This window comes from Elephas maximus, chromosome 16 (genome assembly GCF_024166365.1).
Source record: "Elephas maximus indicus isolate mEleMax1 chromosome 16, mEleMax1 primary haplotype, whole genome shotgun sequence".
In the NCBI taxonomy this organism is placed as follows: Eukaryota; Metazoa; Chordata; class Mammalia; order Proboscidea; family Elephantidae; genus Elephas; species Elephas maximus.
Window position 1 is genome coordinate 33,606,608 of NC_064834.1, and position 17,843 is coordinate 33,624,450.

The 17,843-nt window shown below is 34.5% G+C and overlaps 1 protein-coding gene and 1 pseudogene across 1 annotated transcript in view; both read left to right on the forward strand.

Moving 5' to 3' along the window:
• Positions 1-17,843, forward strand: part of PCDH15 (protocadherin related 15) — a 999,309-nt gene that overhangs the window by 165,219 nt on the left and 816,247 nt on the right. The gene's annotated exons all lie outside the window — the stretch shown is intronic.
• On the forward strand, positions 306-16,581 carry LOC126059944 (cyclin-dependent kinases regulatory subunit 1-like; annotated as a pseudogene).

Sequence of the window (17,843 nt, forward strand, 5' to 3'; positions counted from 1 at the left end):
GAGTTAGAAGAGCCTGTAGATAACCTGGGCTTAAGTTTTACTCTAGTATATTGTTGTCATTTGCTTATATGGGTAAGACTGAAAACATAGCTTTCAGGGCAAGAAGTCATCACAAAAGTAGAAACTAGTCTGTATTGAATAGACTAATGGAAAGTTAGGCTGAAAAAACAAAATCACCTGAGCCACATTGTGAAGAATTACCCTGATGAGGTTGGACTTTCTCTGAGTTAATGGAAATCATACAGGCATTCAATTAAAGAACAAACCTCAAAAAAAGAAAAAGAAAAGTTGGGGCGGGGGGGATGATGTTTGAAGAAAATGTATCTGATAATACTGAGCAAGGTATGTCAGGTCTTGGAAGACTGAAACTAGAGTGGCTGCTTTCAAAGAAGCCACAAGAGCCTGCGGAAAGTGAAGGGCAAGATCTTCTCTGTTTCCCGGAGCAACAACACTTTTCTTCCGAGTCAGAAAAGTCAAGGAGATCTGGTACTTAACTCTTGTTAAGGGATCACAATAGAGGGTCCTACAGAGCTGGAGAAAAATGTAGAACAAAATTCTAACTCACAAAAAAAAGACCAGACTTACTGGCCTGACAGAGGCTGGAGAAACCCCGAGGGTATGGCCCCTGGATACCCCTATAGCTCAGTAATGAAGTCACTCCTGAGGTTCACCCTTCATCCAAAGGTTAGACAGGCCCATAAGACAAAACGACACTAAATGAACACACCAGTTCAGCGGCATAGACGAGAAGGCAAGAGAGGACAGGAAAGCTGGTAGCGGGGAACCCAAGGTTGAGAAGGAAAGAATGTTGACATGTAATGGAGTTGGCAACCAATGTCACAAAACAGTATGTGTATTAATTGTTTAATAAGAAACTAATTTGTTCTGTAAACCATCATCTGAAGTACAATAAAAATTGTTATAAAAATATAGATAACACAACATTTGCCATTTCAATGTTTTTCATGTGTAAAATTCAGTAACACCAATTAATCAATCATATTGTGCAAGATTCTTGCTTTCACTTTTTCATCCACTAGGGTTCAGTTGGCATCCCTGGGTGCTGGAAACAATTAAAAAAAAAAAAGAATGATTCCCCTTTTGCTGGTTGAAAAATAGTCCTACTTTCCCCTTTTCTATTGCACTTAGCACTGTCATTTCTCTAATGTCTCTTCTCCTTCACTGCACACATGTAAAATGTCATGTTTTCTTTCCATTCCTGAGGAATATTCTTTCACTTCTCTTTCTTTCCTCCCATATATTAGCAGTCTAAGTTTTTTTTTTTTTTTTTAATGCGATTCTTTGTACCCTTTATTACTATTGTTACAGTGGCATAACCATTGTTTATGGCTCTGGACCTGTAGGCGTTATTCCGATTCTAAAGCATTTAGCATCAAGCTTTTGAAATATGTAATGCTCAGCAGACCGGACTTGGAACCTCATTGTTTTGTAGGTTGAGCATTCTATTAGGTGATGCTTCTCGGATGAGTTAATTTTGTAAACTTTTGCCGTTTTCCTTTATTGGAAATAAGGCTTGCAACCATGATTACGGCTTTCCTAGGTAAAAGGGGAAACCCTGGTGGCGTAGTGGTTAAGTGCTATGGCTACTAACCAAAAGTTTGGCAGTTCAAATCCACCAGGCGCTCCTTGGAAACTCTATGGGGCAATTCTATTCTGTCCTGTAGGGTCACTATGAGTCAGAATTGACTTGATGGCAACGGGTTTGGTTTTTTTTTTTTTAATGTGAAAGGGAGTCCTTATGGATTTCTGTTGGTTTTTCTGTATCACCTGGAAGAACAGGAATTCCCCACGTAACCTAATGGAAAGGCGTTCAGAATAAACTATTCAGTTCTTACTGGCATATTGTCATGCCACAGATCAGTGGCACCATGGTGCCACTTGCCTTATTGGTGGCTTATATTAACAGATCATATATCTAAAAATCCATAATTCGTATGAAAAATCCTAAATTGGTCTTTGAATCAGTATGCCATAATTAGTGAAAACATAGCATCAAAAGGTTTTTTAAAAACATAAAAATTTAGTCATGAAAGGGTTATTGAATTGCTGAACCATCTTAGTCCTTTTTATAAGTTAGGCAATTTTGGCCAAGTAAAGGTGAGATTCTGTCAGAAGGGGAATTAAGAACATCCAAGTAGAATTTATAGACATAAAGTTTAGGAAGCTTGGCAAAGAATAGAAGTTGATTCTAAGAACTGTAACTCGAGGAATTTTGGTGCTAAAATGGGGCAATAACCAGGGCCTCTTTGGACATAAGGACGGGAAAAGAAGAAGAGAGAGTAAAAAATTTGATGGGAAAAAGGATATTAAATAGAGCTATGTCATATTGTTCAGAGACGACTGGAATTCAAGGAGAAAATAGGAGTTCGGAAGTAAAAACAATGCTGAAGGAGTGTACCTTTAAAAAGAAAAGAAAAAAAAAAAGATTCTTTTTTTAAGATTAAAAAAGTAAGAAAATGCTTAGAAACAATATTTAGATGCAGAAAGAAAGATATTGGATATTTTCTATCCTCTGAGTAAATTGGTAGGATAATCTGTTTAAAAAGTCTGACTTTAGGTGGACAAGAAAATTCAAGAAATGGAAATATGTTGTTAAAGAATTGCTGAGGGCCTCCTAGGAGTCTTATATTTTATGTAATACAAGTGTAGTTACTGTTTGCACATATGATCTTGATAGTTCCATGCAAAGTAAACTTTCCTTACAAAATAATCTTGGAGAGGTGTGCAGAGATCAGCATATTTAGAACTTAAATCATTTAATATGCATAGGAAATATATTTTATTAACAAGAGTGGCTATTCCTGCCAGCACAGAGACTGGAAGTTCACTAGTCAATGCATGTTCATATATTTGAAATAAAAGAATCTCAGCATTAATCTGTTTTAATATAAATGTTGTTTTTGTTAAGTGAATAATTATATGCACATTTATCTTTTATGAGTGAGTCAGGTTTTTGTCCTCATGGTTTATGTAAAGTGAAATAGAACTGTATAGTTGAAAATAAAAAAAAAAAAAAATTTTCTCTATCTACACAGTTAACCTTATGGAATAGTTCATACTTAAACTTGCTTTTTTGATGTCGTCCAAAGAAGGGATGTACTTTCTCTCCATTGAATACTTGTAGATGGCATGTTTTTGTTATTATTTGTTGAATAAAATTAGTACTAGATTTTTTTTTTGAAAAAACATGCTACAGTGTTTTATGCAAAGGTTTTCAGTAGAATAAGAACACTAAAGGCATAACATGGATGATATTTTGCTTAGAATGGCAATTCCATTAGCATAGACTGCCTGTTTCTCCCACAAACAGAATGCTATTGCAAAATACAATCTTACAGGTTATGTAGGAGACATATAGATAATAGAATTTTAAAATAAAAGCTATCCTGTTATGATTATTGTAATTATATACCAATAAGAACAATTTCTACCTCATTTTTGAGTTGTATCTATCATAAAATGTGGTTTTCAGCCTTCACAAGAAAGCACACAATGATGACATTCAGAAGCTTAAATGTGCAAAGGCAGGCTTCTTTCTGAACGCGACCTGACATATTCAGTATCCTTGGCTTTCAGTGAAGAGTAAAAAAGAATCAATTTTATAACCCAACCCATATAATTTGCTTTAAATTATTTTTCCCAAAAAGCTTTATTTAGTCTCAATTTCATTTATAAGATTAGAAATATCATAGAATCCTTTTATCACTCTGATCTCTACCTATTATATTAAATCCATTTTACCAGATTTTCCCCATATGAGGTATGAGTGTAAAGTGACAAAGTGTTTTTTTTTTTTTTTTTTCCAAACCTGCCTAGGTAGCTTCCTCACCATTCTTCACAGTACGATTTTCCCCCACGGTATATCTAAATCTATATAGATACAAAGTAGTGTCCTAGTTCAGGGGCGAATACTTTTTGTAAAGATCAGAGAATAAGTGTTTAGGCTTTGTGGGTCAGATGATTTCTGTTGCAACTACTCATCTCTGGCATTGTAACCTGAAAACCATCAGCAATTTGTAAAGGAATAAGCATGACTGTGGATTTGGGGATTTAAATTTTACATAATCTTCATGTGTCATAGAATATTATTCTTCCTTTGATTTTTTTCCCCCAGCTACTTACAAATGTAAACACCATTCTTATCCTGTTTACTGTAAAAAAAAAAACAAGTGGCAGTCCAGGTTTGGCCTGTGGGCCATAGTTTGCCAAACCCCATCATAGATGACACAAACAATGAAGCTACTCATAGAAGCCCAATTACAGCACTTTAGAAGGATACAACTATGAAATTAAAGAATATTGTAAACTTGATCCATACAGCAATGGCTCTAGCATTTCCATAAAGGAGAGCTTTAAGTGTGGCAGTTTACAAAATTAAAGGTGATTATCCAATTAGATTGGAATCGACTCGACAGCAGTGGTGGGTTTTATCCAATTAGAAGTGAAATATGGCGGTAATATGGTGGCAGCTAGGTATTGTCATGAAGCCATTTTTGCAAAACAAGCACACCTCATTCACTTAGTTTATATGTCTGTTTATGGTTTCTTAGGTAGGAGTCGATCCTCTGCATATTATCACTGCACCCCACTATTCCCTACTTCCATTATTTAATTAGAAAATGAAAAATCTGTTACAATTATCCACAGGAAAGAAAAACTAAGGGGAAAACTACATGTTTCCCACCAATTTCACTGCTTAAAGTAATTCTGTTAACTTCTTACCTCAGCCTTCAAGAGCCATGATCATGCTATTATGAAATAATTGCCTCTTTTGCCCCAATTGACAGAACATCATGCTTCTTCCTTTAAATTACTTAAAAATTTTTGGTCCTTTAATTAATAGAGTTTATCACACCTGACTATGTAGTAGAGCTGATGACTTCTTATTTTGAATACCTTTAAACCTGTAGGTACTAAAGAGGCCACTTACAAAGTACACATCATAGTATCCTCCTTAGTTTCCCCAGGAAGGGACTTCATTTTTAATTGTCTCTACTTAAAACATTATGTTGTTTTTAATTAGGATAAATCTGTAATATGAAATGTGAAATGTTTCCATGTTGTTAACTGTTAATATTGAAGATAAGTGCTTTATTTTCTTCTTTCTATGCAAAAGCAAAATTTCATTAAAAATAACATTAATAATTAATGACATTGGTTGAAAAATCAGGAAATAACAAAATTCCATATTTGTTTTGAATGGAACTAGTCATTTTATACCTTGATATCCTCTTGGAGTTCCCTTTCTTCTACAGTTTTTTTTAATAATGTAAAGAAATATTCCAGTGATGACTCCATATATGTATAGCTATTTTTTGTGAGTCTTACGTACAATTGCTTTTAGTAAGGTTGTTTCAACACCAGTTTAGTCTTTTGTACATTATCAAGGCTTATCCTGTCATGACATTTCAGCATACTCATTTGTTCTAATGGTATAAATAGATAACAAATAACAACTTACCATATCACCCAGCCTACATTTATATGCATGTACACACACACACCCACACAGTGGCTAATACAAATATATATTATTAGAATATGTGTGCCTATTTATGTACAAGGATGGCTAATGGAAAAATAATAATGATAATAACCATCATCATCATAATCATAGTAACTAACTTCCAATACGTTCTGACAACTAAAAGTTAGATTTTGGCTGAAACTCTCATTTCAGATACTTATCGGATGAACTATGTTTGGCCCTTTTTCTTGCTCTTCCCCTTCTTCTTTCTCCTGCTCTACTTACTCTTCTCCTTTTTCTTCTAATTCTGTTTTATAGTATATAGTAATGGCAAGTTACATTGTATACTGCATTGCTTATCAATCCTACAGGTGTCCAATTTATCATTGTCTCACTCAAATGAAGTCCATGTATCCAGTGCACAATATCTTAGCTATATGGAAGAACCTAACTTGTCATTTTTCACATGTATGGTGCATTGGTTAAGAGCTGGTCTGCTAACTGAAAGGTCAGCAGTTGGAATCCACCAGCTGCTCCTGGGAAGCCTTATGGGGCAGTTCTGCTCTGTCCTACAGGGTTGCTATGAGTCAGAATCAACTGGATGGCAACTGGTTTTTTTTTTTAATAGTAAAAAAGAGTATGTTCCCTTTATCTACTATTACTATGATTTATTTCTGAGTATGATTGTATTTAAAGCAAGACTTTACTACTTTCTACAGACAGATTTGGAGATAGGTAATTAAGTAATTGCCAAACAGTTCTTTTTCAAAATCTTAAATTCTATTCATGAATTACTCAATGACTACTCTTCCACTGGAAATGAACTTGAAACTATTCCTAGATCTTTCATGAGTTTATCAAATATTCATATTTTTAAAGATGTGATGGAATTTAAATATAAACATCTATGTTCTAAAATTACATATTGCTAATGAAATAGCATTCCTTTTTATGTTTAATTTTAACAAATCTATAGGAATAGAAGTGACATTTTACAAAGAAGTCATATACTTTCAATAAATAATCTCATTAGCAAATACGGGCAGCCAAGAAACATTAGAAATAAGATTGAAGTCTGTAATGAAATAAAATACTGTATTCCACATGCATTGGAACACATATTATCACCTAACTGAACTTGTCATAAATACAGATGTCTTGGATTCCATTCCCTGGAGAATCCAGTAAGTTCTGAACCTCTAATTTTAACAAATGTTCTTACTGGCTTCCAAGGAGCCAGTTTATGATTGAGTTTGAGAAGCTGTGAGTTCAGTGGTATAATTCTCAAAATTTACTTGACATAAAAATTAGTCATGAGTATTTATTTTAAAATCCAGATTTCCATGCCCAAACAAAAAACTGATTTTCTGAATCTGGAGCTGTGCCCAGGAATATGATTTTAACAAATACACCAGGTGATTTCTGTAGTGGGAATCCTTAAGTCAGAATCTGCGAAACAAACTTGTAGAACAGGATACTCTTGGAAACACTTCATTACAAAATCCGAGAGAGATCAAAATTTAAAATTTCTCCTAGAAGGAAATTTTATGACATGACTGATTGAAAAGTTTCTCATCTACCTAGTAATATTATCTTTATTACTGACCTAATTCTGAAAGTAAATATATTTTATGTGTTTATTTTATAAACCTGAAGTACTTCACACATTTTGTTATCTATTGGAAACTCTATGGGGCAGTTCTGCTTTGCCATATAGGGTCGCTATGAGTTGGAATCGACTCGACGGCAGTGGGTGGGTATAGGAATCTGAGTATGCAATTCTTATATGTGCTTTTCCCTCTCACTAGGATGAAATTCTTTGATGTTTTTTGGAGAGTCAGGCTATTTCTTACTTATCCCTGTTCCCCAAGCACCAAACTAATTGTGAAGTGCCTGGCTTAATATGGATGCAAAATATCCGCGTTCCATTGATTAATATCATTGCTTCATTTTAATTTTGTCGACATTGTAGATTACATGATTTCCTTTTTTTTCCTTATTTTCCCAATCATTTGTATACCGTTTAGATTGACTTTTTGAATTTTCTCTTCCTTCTATTCCTAGCCCTGCTCCAAAATTTCCATGGATATCTCATTAGTTAGAGAAACAAATAAATAATCTATTATGAATACGTCCACATGGAACATTTATGAAGTGCAGAAAAATTATCTTATTTCCCTGCATACTCTTGCCTTATGGCTACCAATATAAATTACTCAAATGTACATATGTATTCTCTAATTTTTGTACTCAATTCATATTACTTTATCACTTTCCTAAACCCAGTGCCTTTGAGCCAATTCCAACTCATAGCGACCCTATAGGACAGAGTAGAACTGCCGCACAGAGTTTCTAAGGAGCACCTGGTGGATTCAAACTGCCAGCCCTTTAGTTAGCAGCCGTAGGACTTAACCACTATGCCACCAGGGTTTCCATCACTTACCTAGTGCATATTTATTCTCAACACCTATTGTCTTATCACTCACCTAATTTTTATTTATTGTTCTGGGTACTAGCTGTCTTCCTGTGTGCTTTTATCCACAACTTTAAAAAGTATGGTAGATATTTAGAAAACGTGTGTTAATGGATAAGTAAATACATGCCATCACCTAATTAAAAATAAACAACAAAACTAATTAAAATCCAAGCCTAGTGAGCAATAAGAACGACCATCATCATTTACTGAGCACTTACCATATGCCAGGCCTTAAACTAAGACAGCTTTGCACAATATTTCATTTAATTCTAACCACAGCTCTTAAAAAAAAAAAAAAAAAAAACAGGTAGGCATTATTGTTTCTACTTCACCTAGGAGAAAATATAGGCTCAAGGAAGAGTAAACATCAGAGCCCAGAATGAAATAGCAGATTTTTTGATCCTAAAGCCTTGTTCTATTCATACCCTCCCACAGTGGGACTGGGCCTCCTGGTGAGCAATTTCTGTGGACAGGCATGGAGCAAGTCAGGAAGGCACAAGGAGGAGGCAATCAGATGACAAAAGCACCGTGACAGAGCATTCATTTGTGGTGACAGAACACTTCATCAGTCCTTATTATTTTTAAAGCTTTAGTATTTAGGTAAGATAGTTCAAATAAAATTGCAATCTAAAAATCATTGTTTTGTGGTAAATTTTGATCACGGAAATCATTCGAGTTCAAATTGCTTAAAACTTCCAAAAGGATAAAGTTCATGACTTTAAAAGCCTTAAAATTTAAGCCATTAAAATTTCTTTTAAAGACCAATATTGCCTTTATAATAACCCTTTAAAATGAACAAAACTTTCACCATTTCCAACTGCTTTCATACTTATTATCCATTTTAAAAATCCTTGAAGAAGGAAAATAGCATACATTTACTGCTGGCAGAAAGTTATGAAATGTTCGAATGATTCAGCAGATAGTAAAACTCAAAGTCTTTTCTGACCTCACAGCCTTTCTAAACTAGAGATAGTACAGGACTTTTATTGTCACATTTCAGATAGTTCAATGATTTTTCCTGTTTTACCTATAGTTATAATAATATACATGCTTGTAATATGTATATATATATACATATTCTTGTATATATATATATACACATATGAATATAAATGTGTGTGTGGCTATATATTGCTTACTGATTTTTTTTGCTTATTTTTTAATCCACCTTTATGTTTAACCCATACCACTGCCGTCGAGTCGATTCTGACTCATAGTGACCCTATAAAAAACAAAAAAACCCTATAGGACAGAGTAAAACTGTCCCATAGAGTTTCCAAGGAGCCGCTGGTGGACCTGAACTGCCGATCTTTTGGTTAGCAGCCGTAGCTCTTAACCACTACACCACTAGGGTTTCTACCTTTATGTTTATGTGTGATTAAAGTAGCAATTTTTATTAAGAAATAAAGTAATAACTCGCCTCACAAAAAGTCATGTAACCTTAAAGTTGGAAGTAGTTTTGGAATTCTTTGTATTCCCCATTGGAGGACTAATCTATAAAATAATCATAGAAAATCACCCAAAGTTGGGGAGCTCACAAATTCACTTGTAACACTGGACTGTTAATTATTTCTGCAGGGCAGTTTCCAATAATTAATCAAGCCATTTGCCTCTTCTGGTATTTGGGACTCATGGTCAGAATAAAACTCCTGCTTGTCTTCACCTCTTTTAATTCCAGTTAATCTGTATTTATCTGCTGTAATATTAAAATTGTGACTAATTTGCTTAATTGTCTTCTTAGATTATTCTGGGAAACTTTAAGCACACAGAGATCCTTGACCCTAAACCAAAAAAAAAAAAAAAAAAAACCCATTGCCATCAAGTCTATTCCGACTCATAGCAACCCTCTAGGACCTTGACCGTAGACCCTATATTTGTCTCACCTTTCCCAGCCTCAGTTACCGTGAGTGTGTGTGTGTGTGTGTGTGTCTGGGTGTGTGTGTGTCTGGGTGTCTGTGTGTGTGTGGTGTGTATGTGAGAGAGAGAGACAGAGAGAGATATCCTGGAGCTTTAAACTTCACCTTGAGATTGTGATGTCACCCGCTTCCTTGTTAATTCTGCCACAATATGAATCACATTATCACATTTCTGGTGAAATCATTTGAGTCCTCTCACCAAAATAGATTCCTCAGAATAATCATTTTTCCCCCCCTTTTATTCACACTATCCACATATTTTAAACTCTGCCTTTTGCAGGTAATAAAGTTTCTTCCTCTTCTTGAACTGAATGTACTCTAGGGACATAGCACTGCCACTGTTTCCTAAAACAAGCAATAAAAATATAATTTTTTGGTCCTAAATCAGTACTTTTTGTCTAATACTACATATTTCCCAACTTTTCCCATACATTGTCACTTCCTTAAATTAAAGCATAAAATTACATGGTGCCTCATATGCTTGAAGTATAACTAAGTGGAATTAAACAATTTTTGACTAATAGTTGGATTTATTTTATACAACTGACGAATCTATAGAAAGCTAAAACAGATTTAAATAGATTCATTTGATCTTTGACTTAAGTACCTGCTGCCATTTCAAAGGGAGACACTAAGAGTAAGCAAATAAATATTATCTCCAGATGATTTTGTAAATAGCTAGGTGTAATTAAAGTCTTAAAAAGAAATCTGGTAATTTTGCATAGGATACATATCTTCAGTTTAAGAAGAAATAAGTATATCTTTCTTATTGATTTATTTAATTCATATTTATGGCCAACACTCTTCTAGGTACTAGGGATATAGCAGTGAATCAAACATACAAAAACCAATAGTCTTCCTTTAGCTTACAAAGAGCTAGTGTGTCATTTATTTCTGCACAGTGTGCTCCTCCATTTATATAACTGCCCTCGCCTGCAAGAAAACTGAAGTTAAAAAGACATACTAACAATAAGTATTGAGATGAATATTGCAAAGTAAATGTACTTAATGGTAGTAAGACACTTATTTGGAACTATTATTGTGGAATGTATTCAACTATGTTTTTACACTGTATCAATTAATGCTTTATGTCCCATCTCAGTACTTTTGTCCAAATGTTGGATAATATAAGACATTATATTAAAGTGTATTTCCATAATCATTTTTATTTACCTCAAGTACCTAAATCAAAGGCAGAATTTTCATCTCATAATTTTGAACATGAAAAGAACCACAAACAATATATTTTGCTGTTTTTTAAATTTTGGAATTACAATTTTCTCTAAAGATTATCATCTTTTTTCTTTTGTGTCATCTCTATCAAAAAGTATCTTTTATTCTTCCACCCATCTTTGATCTATAATTACTCAAAACTAAAAAAAAACAAACCCACTGCTGTCAAGTCAATTCTGACTCATAGTGACCCTATACTCTTCCCTATAGAGTTTCCAAGAAGTTGCTGGTGGATTTGAACTGCTAACTTTTTAGCTGTCATAGCTCTTAACCACTGTGCCACCAGGGCTCCTTTAACATCGTAGAGGTTAGGATTTACAATACATAGGATAATCACATCAGATCACAAAATGGTAGACAACCACACAATACTGGGAATCATGGCCTAGCCAAAAAAAAAAAAAAAAAAAAAATTTGCCCTCACTTTGAAACCATTGAACCAACCTCTACTCACAACAAATTTTTCCTCACAATCACCTTTACTTGCTGCATGTCCAGCTTTTAAAATATCGAAAAGGCTGGAAGCCTTTTCTTGCACTAAAACCAAAAAAACCAAACCCAGCGCCCGTCGAGTCAATTCCAATTCATAGCGACCCTATAGGACAGAGAGTAGAAATGCCCCATAGAGTTTCCAAGGAGCATCTGTCGGTTCCAACTGCCAACCCTTTGGTTAGCAGTGGTAGCACTTAATCACTACGCCAGCTAGGGTTTCCTTCTTGCATTAAAGTAAGGCTAAATAAGAACTGTATGCATCTGTTCTGACTTACCTACGGATTCTTAAAGGCACACTGAGGAACAGATCTCTTTTGTAACCTACAAATTCTTTAAAGCACTCTTAGGAACACGGAAACTGCCTTACTTCACTTTCCCATGACATGCTTTGTAATATCAATTGTTAATCCAATTTCTACTCATGAATATATTTGTAAAGAACAATATTATTTTGTTATTCTCCAAAAACCCTCATGAAGGTAGTTTTTTTTATTGCTGTTCAACTTAGGACTTTCGATTTGATTTCATTTGTACATCTCATTTTTTGCCTCTTCTATTTTGGGAGTATGAGATTTTTCAACTCTGTTTAAAAATTGATTTGTTATGATCTAACTCTGCCATCAGAGTTAAAAAAAAAAAAATTTTTTAACTCTGCCATATTACTAGAGCCATTGTATAGAAACAGCCAGAATGTTCTAGAATCCATCCTTAACCTTAAGAAATCTAATTAAAAAAAAGATGAGATTTATTTTTATTAATCTTAGTTTTTGCGTTTATTTATTCTATATCCTTTGAAGAGTAGAATACCAGAGAAGAGAGAAAACTAGGAAGAGTGGATATTAATCAATCATACAAGTTCTTCTTTGTCATTTTTCTTCTTTCTCTTTTCTTCCAAGTTGGAGAAAGTTTAGAAAACAAAAAGAATAAAAATACGACTAAACCAAGGAGACTGACTTAGAGAGAGTGATGAGAAACACAAGAAGCTATGATGCTGGTTTGCTGAGCTGTTCACAAATCTCCTGCTTTGGATGTATTATGGACTGCCTCTAAGGCACATGGATTAAATCCAGAGTAATTACAGCTTGACTTACTTGCTCACCTACATTTATCTCATTGTCTCTCTAGATATCTAGCTCCCTCATGCGTTCTTTCACTGGCAAAAGGGCCCAGACCTTTCAAATACTATTTTCATCAACACATGTGTTCCTCATTGGTTAGGGTGCCTTTATCTTAGCTTTCAGAGTCAGCCGTTGTTCTAATTATCTGGGCAAAATAGTTCTCCTTAAGTATGAATACACTTAAACTTCTGGTGGGAATTTTTATATTAAATTTTTAAAAAGGATGCAAACAGAATTCTAGAGGAATCTGAGAAGATAACTTGAAGATTAGAGCTTCTGTATCTTTTGGTCTTATTTTAGTCACCCTCATTCCATCTATGAAAACAATCTAGAAATTTAAAAAACAAAAGTAGTTAGAAGTCAGTGTTCCCCATGTATACCATCACTTCCTTGCTAATGTTTGCAAGAAGAGCCCATGGGGATCAATCTAAACACACGTGACTTGGAGAGAAAAGGGAATTTAGCATAGAGAATTACAAATATTAAGAATCAAGTTTTGACCTCTTAAATTATAAGAGATAATACTTTTAAGCATTTGGATTCTTTTGAATTCTTTTGCACTTTTAATGAGGTTACCCAGGTCTGACACAGGTGGTTATCTAAGCCATTGAGGTTCTTTAATATGATTTTTATAAAGATCTGTGGAAGCCATGGATCCGTGTTGTTCCATCCTGTTGTATGTTCTCGTTAAAAGAATCTAACAGTAATAACAAGAAACAAAACAAAAATTCCAAGTCTTTTAAATATACTTCTCAATCACTACCAGCAGAATACATTGTCCTAAAATTCCTCTTTGAAACAGTTTTCACATCTTTGTCATTCACTGGTCTCAGAATCTGCTCCTTTAACTCATTCTCTTCAAACCAACTCCTCTTCAGAAAGGCTTCTCCCACCTCCAAAGCCTAATTGCCTTTCATACCTCTGCCATTCCGTTAAAAGAATCTCCTCAGAGGACAAAAGGGTGGAATGATTAAATAGGCAAAACCAGAATATTTAACAGCAAAAGGGAGAAGAAAGCCTGGGAGTGCTCTTGGCTAAAGAAGTTCAAACACGAGGGTAGGGCAAGTATCCAGTTAAATACAGTAAAACCTGAAAATGCCAGAACTTTTCTAAGGTGGAAACATGTCAGAGAAGGAAAACTAAAATATTTTCCAGTGAAACAAGTGATAGAAAAGGGGTAAGACTATACCTTGTCAAAGGCAGAAAACTTGTGAGACCCAGAAAAACAAGGCAGTCCTGTCTAGTTCTGGCTCTTGCAGGTTTCACTGTATACAGATTTTGGAGTCAACACTGACCTGGGTTTGAATCCTACCTCTGCAACATGTAAATTATGGGACCTTGGAAAAGTTATTTAACCTCTTCAACCCAGTATTATTTTTCTTTTTAAAAATGATTAAAACATACCTCTCTCATGAGATTGGTATGAAGATGCAATGAGATATGTGAGAAAATGCTTAGACATTGCCTCACACTAAAAACACTCAATATAAGAAAATATTTTTGAGATGTCAAGGTAAAAATAAATGAGGGCATTAAAGCCATAGGCAAATACAAAGTCAGCAGTTTTAAGACATATTGTTGTTTACCACAGAGTCAATTTCAACTCATACTGACCCTATAGGACAGAGTAGAATTACCCCCATAGGGTTTCCAACGGTGTAATCTTTAATCAAGCAAACTGCCACATCTTTCTCCAGCAGAACAGCTGGTGGGTTTGAACCGCCAACCTTTTGGTTAGCAGTCAAATGCTTTAAACCATTGGACCACCAAGCCTCATTTTTAAGACATTTTTTTTTTTTTTCAGACATAAGAGCTAATAAATAAGATTTTGGAAGAGAATCTTTGAAAGAATCCGTATCTACCCCCAATGGACAGAGCCCTTTCAGCTTCTGAGGCTACTATCCGACCAGGCTATGCCTACATCCCCTAGCATGGTGGCATAGTGGTTAAGAGCTAAGATTGCTAACCAAAAGGTCGGCAGTTCGAATTCACCAGGCGCTCCTTGGAAACCCTACTGGGGCAGGTTTACTCTGCTGCTATGAGTTGGAATCTACTCAACGGCAATGGGCTTGAATTTGGGTTTTTTGGTAGCATGAGGTGTGGAGTCTGTGAGGAGAAGTGACAGTGAGAGTTACATGGTGATAACAAAATTGATGAAATAGCATTTAAGCATGAAGATAGAAACTCACAATCTCAGGTAACAATTTTTACCCATAAAACATCCTCAACCTCAATGACGTAACTATCATGAAATACAAATGGAAATAATTTATTTCCACAACATTTACAGAAATTATTTTAATGACACACATATATGAAAATAAACTATGTAAGAAGGGTAAAATCAATATTTATCTGATATACATAGTCCTGCTTTAACACACTTTTTTCTCTAGGGAGCAAATGAAGTTGTTTACTTTCTATAAATATTCACTGTTTTTCAAAGTGTCTTTCTTATAAATTTGTTAATTGGGGGATTGGTTAAGAAAACACACTGCTTTGCACCACATATAACTATGTGATTTATATAATAAATGCAACCACAGTGGCAGTATATTTTCTGGGTGTTAATAGCCTGAAAATCTTTTCAGTGGCAGCATTAATCCGTCAAGGATGGGTTATTTTATGGTCTTTTTTTTTTTTTTTTTAATGACTTTGTTGATAGATGGAGATTTTGTTTACAGATTATTCTTCATTGAACTGCCATATACTGCAATCTATGATTCTTAAGACATGTTCTCAAAATACAAATAGTGCTGCTGAGAAATCTGTTCACTGCTAAATTAAATTAGATAGCTGAATTCTTTATGAAGCATAGATAATGGAGCAGTATGTTAAAAATGCCCTTTCCTGAGATATTAGTTTGCAATGTCTTAAACATACAATTTTTCCCTAAGAAATATTTCTTTGCTCGTATGCAAGTTTATGAGGCTACTTGTTACTCCTGAGTAATTTTTGTAGAATACATAACATTTAGAATTTACTTTGTGATGTTTGACTATTATAATGAATATCTTCCTTCAGGTCAGACATTACCAATGATTTTCCATTTTTAAAAAAATAACAGAAGCACTCATTTATATTTTCCATAGGTTTTAATAGTATTGAATATACTGAGAGTTCAGTGGGAAAATTTTAATAATTGTCGCAGTCAATGTTTTGTTTCACAGAGAATAATTGTTTATTGTGCCTTTCAGGGTAACATTACTCACCAGCTTGTAATACATGAGTATCATTCATCCTAGTTCTAATAATATTTTGCTCACATAAGTCTTGTGAATTGAGGACAAAATCTAAAAGTTTCAGTAGGATTATATTACTTAAGAATACATTTTCATTTTCCAATTCTCCAAACTTTAACTTAAAATCTCTACTTAGAGATTTTAAATATATTTTTGTCATGTATATATATATTTTTTTACTGAAAGCAATAGCTGTAGAAAATGGTTGTGTTTGGCTGAACTACCCTAAACAAGACATCAGTGTGAATTTGGGTTTTTTTAAGAGAACTTAAATGTGTGGCCTTCTAAAAAACATATCATTTACTATTTGGACAAATACGATGACAAGGAGCTTGAGTACTGGCATGTCATGTTGCCCGAAGATATAGCCAACCTGGTTCCTAAAATCCATTTGATGTCTGAATCTGAGTGGAGGAATCTTCTTGTTTAGCAGAGTCAGGGTTGGGTCCACTGTATGATCCATGAACCAGAACCTCACATCTTGCTGTTCCCGTGGTCACTACCTACGAAGCCAAAGAAATGAAGCTAGCAAGCCACTTTTGAGCCTCAAGTTGTTCACAGCTGTCCTCACTTGCTAACATTTTTCTGAAAATAATGTTGCCTTCTTGTTTCTCACTTTGACATTTAAAGGATGTTCAATACACTGTTTGAATGTGCTGGTGACTGCTTTACTCCTTGAGCAGAGCCACCACTGCCCAGCCAGATGAGTGCTCCATGGGTTAGTCTTAGCTGTGTGTAACCCCAGCAACCATGGTGAGGTCTGTATCCAGGAGAACATACCTGGCAGATGAAACAAGCATCTGAGAATAAGACCATGGGGCCAGTTACAGGGATTTTGTAAATTTGCTATTTTGTTTTTTCCTGCTGGGTATAGTATATATGATGATCGAGGATATATTTTTCAAGTTGGAAACTTTACATTTTATTCAAGCAACCTGTTCCATGTTAAAACGCATGGTTAAGAGGAGGTTTTTATTTAAAAAAAAAAACGAAAGACTTTTTTTTTTATGACTGACATTTTGTTTTGTGACTTTTTCCTTTTATTTTGAGTGAAGTTATTACATAGAGAACCCCACAGTGGACAGAGCTATGACTATTCCTCTTTTTAGCTCTGTTACTTGCACTATTTGTTAAAGAAAAATGTTTCAAATTTTATTTTCAGAAACTCAAAAACTTTGCATGTCTTCTCACATAAATCACAATGATAGAGGCAGTGATTTCACAAAGGCATGTGGAGCACTGAGGGAGCGTGAATAGAAGTGTCTGGCCTTACATAGTCAGTAGACTTCGTGGCAACACACTTTTCCCCACTATTCCAAAAGACCTTTAAGTATGTTTTGCCCTAGACAAGAAAAACCTTTAAAAGTTCCTAATGATTTATTAAGGTTATCTAATAGTAATCCTAATAAAAATATTAAAATAATCCAGATTTTAAGAAAATCTTCATTACCTTCAAATTCATTATATTATTTTACTGATTTTTTTTTTTTTTTTTTTAATGCTAAGGCAGTTCTAATGCTGGATGCCAGATATTACTTTCTACTCTGAACCCAAAACTACATTAAATTTGGCATGCGGACAAATTGGTATAATGTGCAAACAATAAACACATGCCAGGAATCGAGAAGCCTCTGAGGGCAAGGAGCTGTATGTCAAGTATGCTTTCCTACTCTGTTCTCCCCATACAACTTATGCCATCCTCCCATAAGCTTTCCATATTTAAAATCCTTATTGAATATCATATATTGGGTGAGGAGTAGAGGGAGCGAAAGTATCAGGAAATTCACCCTAGGTACCTCAGTCAAGAAAATCATTAAATGTAGACAAATTTTATATAGGGATATATCCCGTTATCAATCTATACCACATGTAGTACTC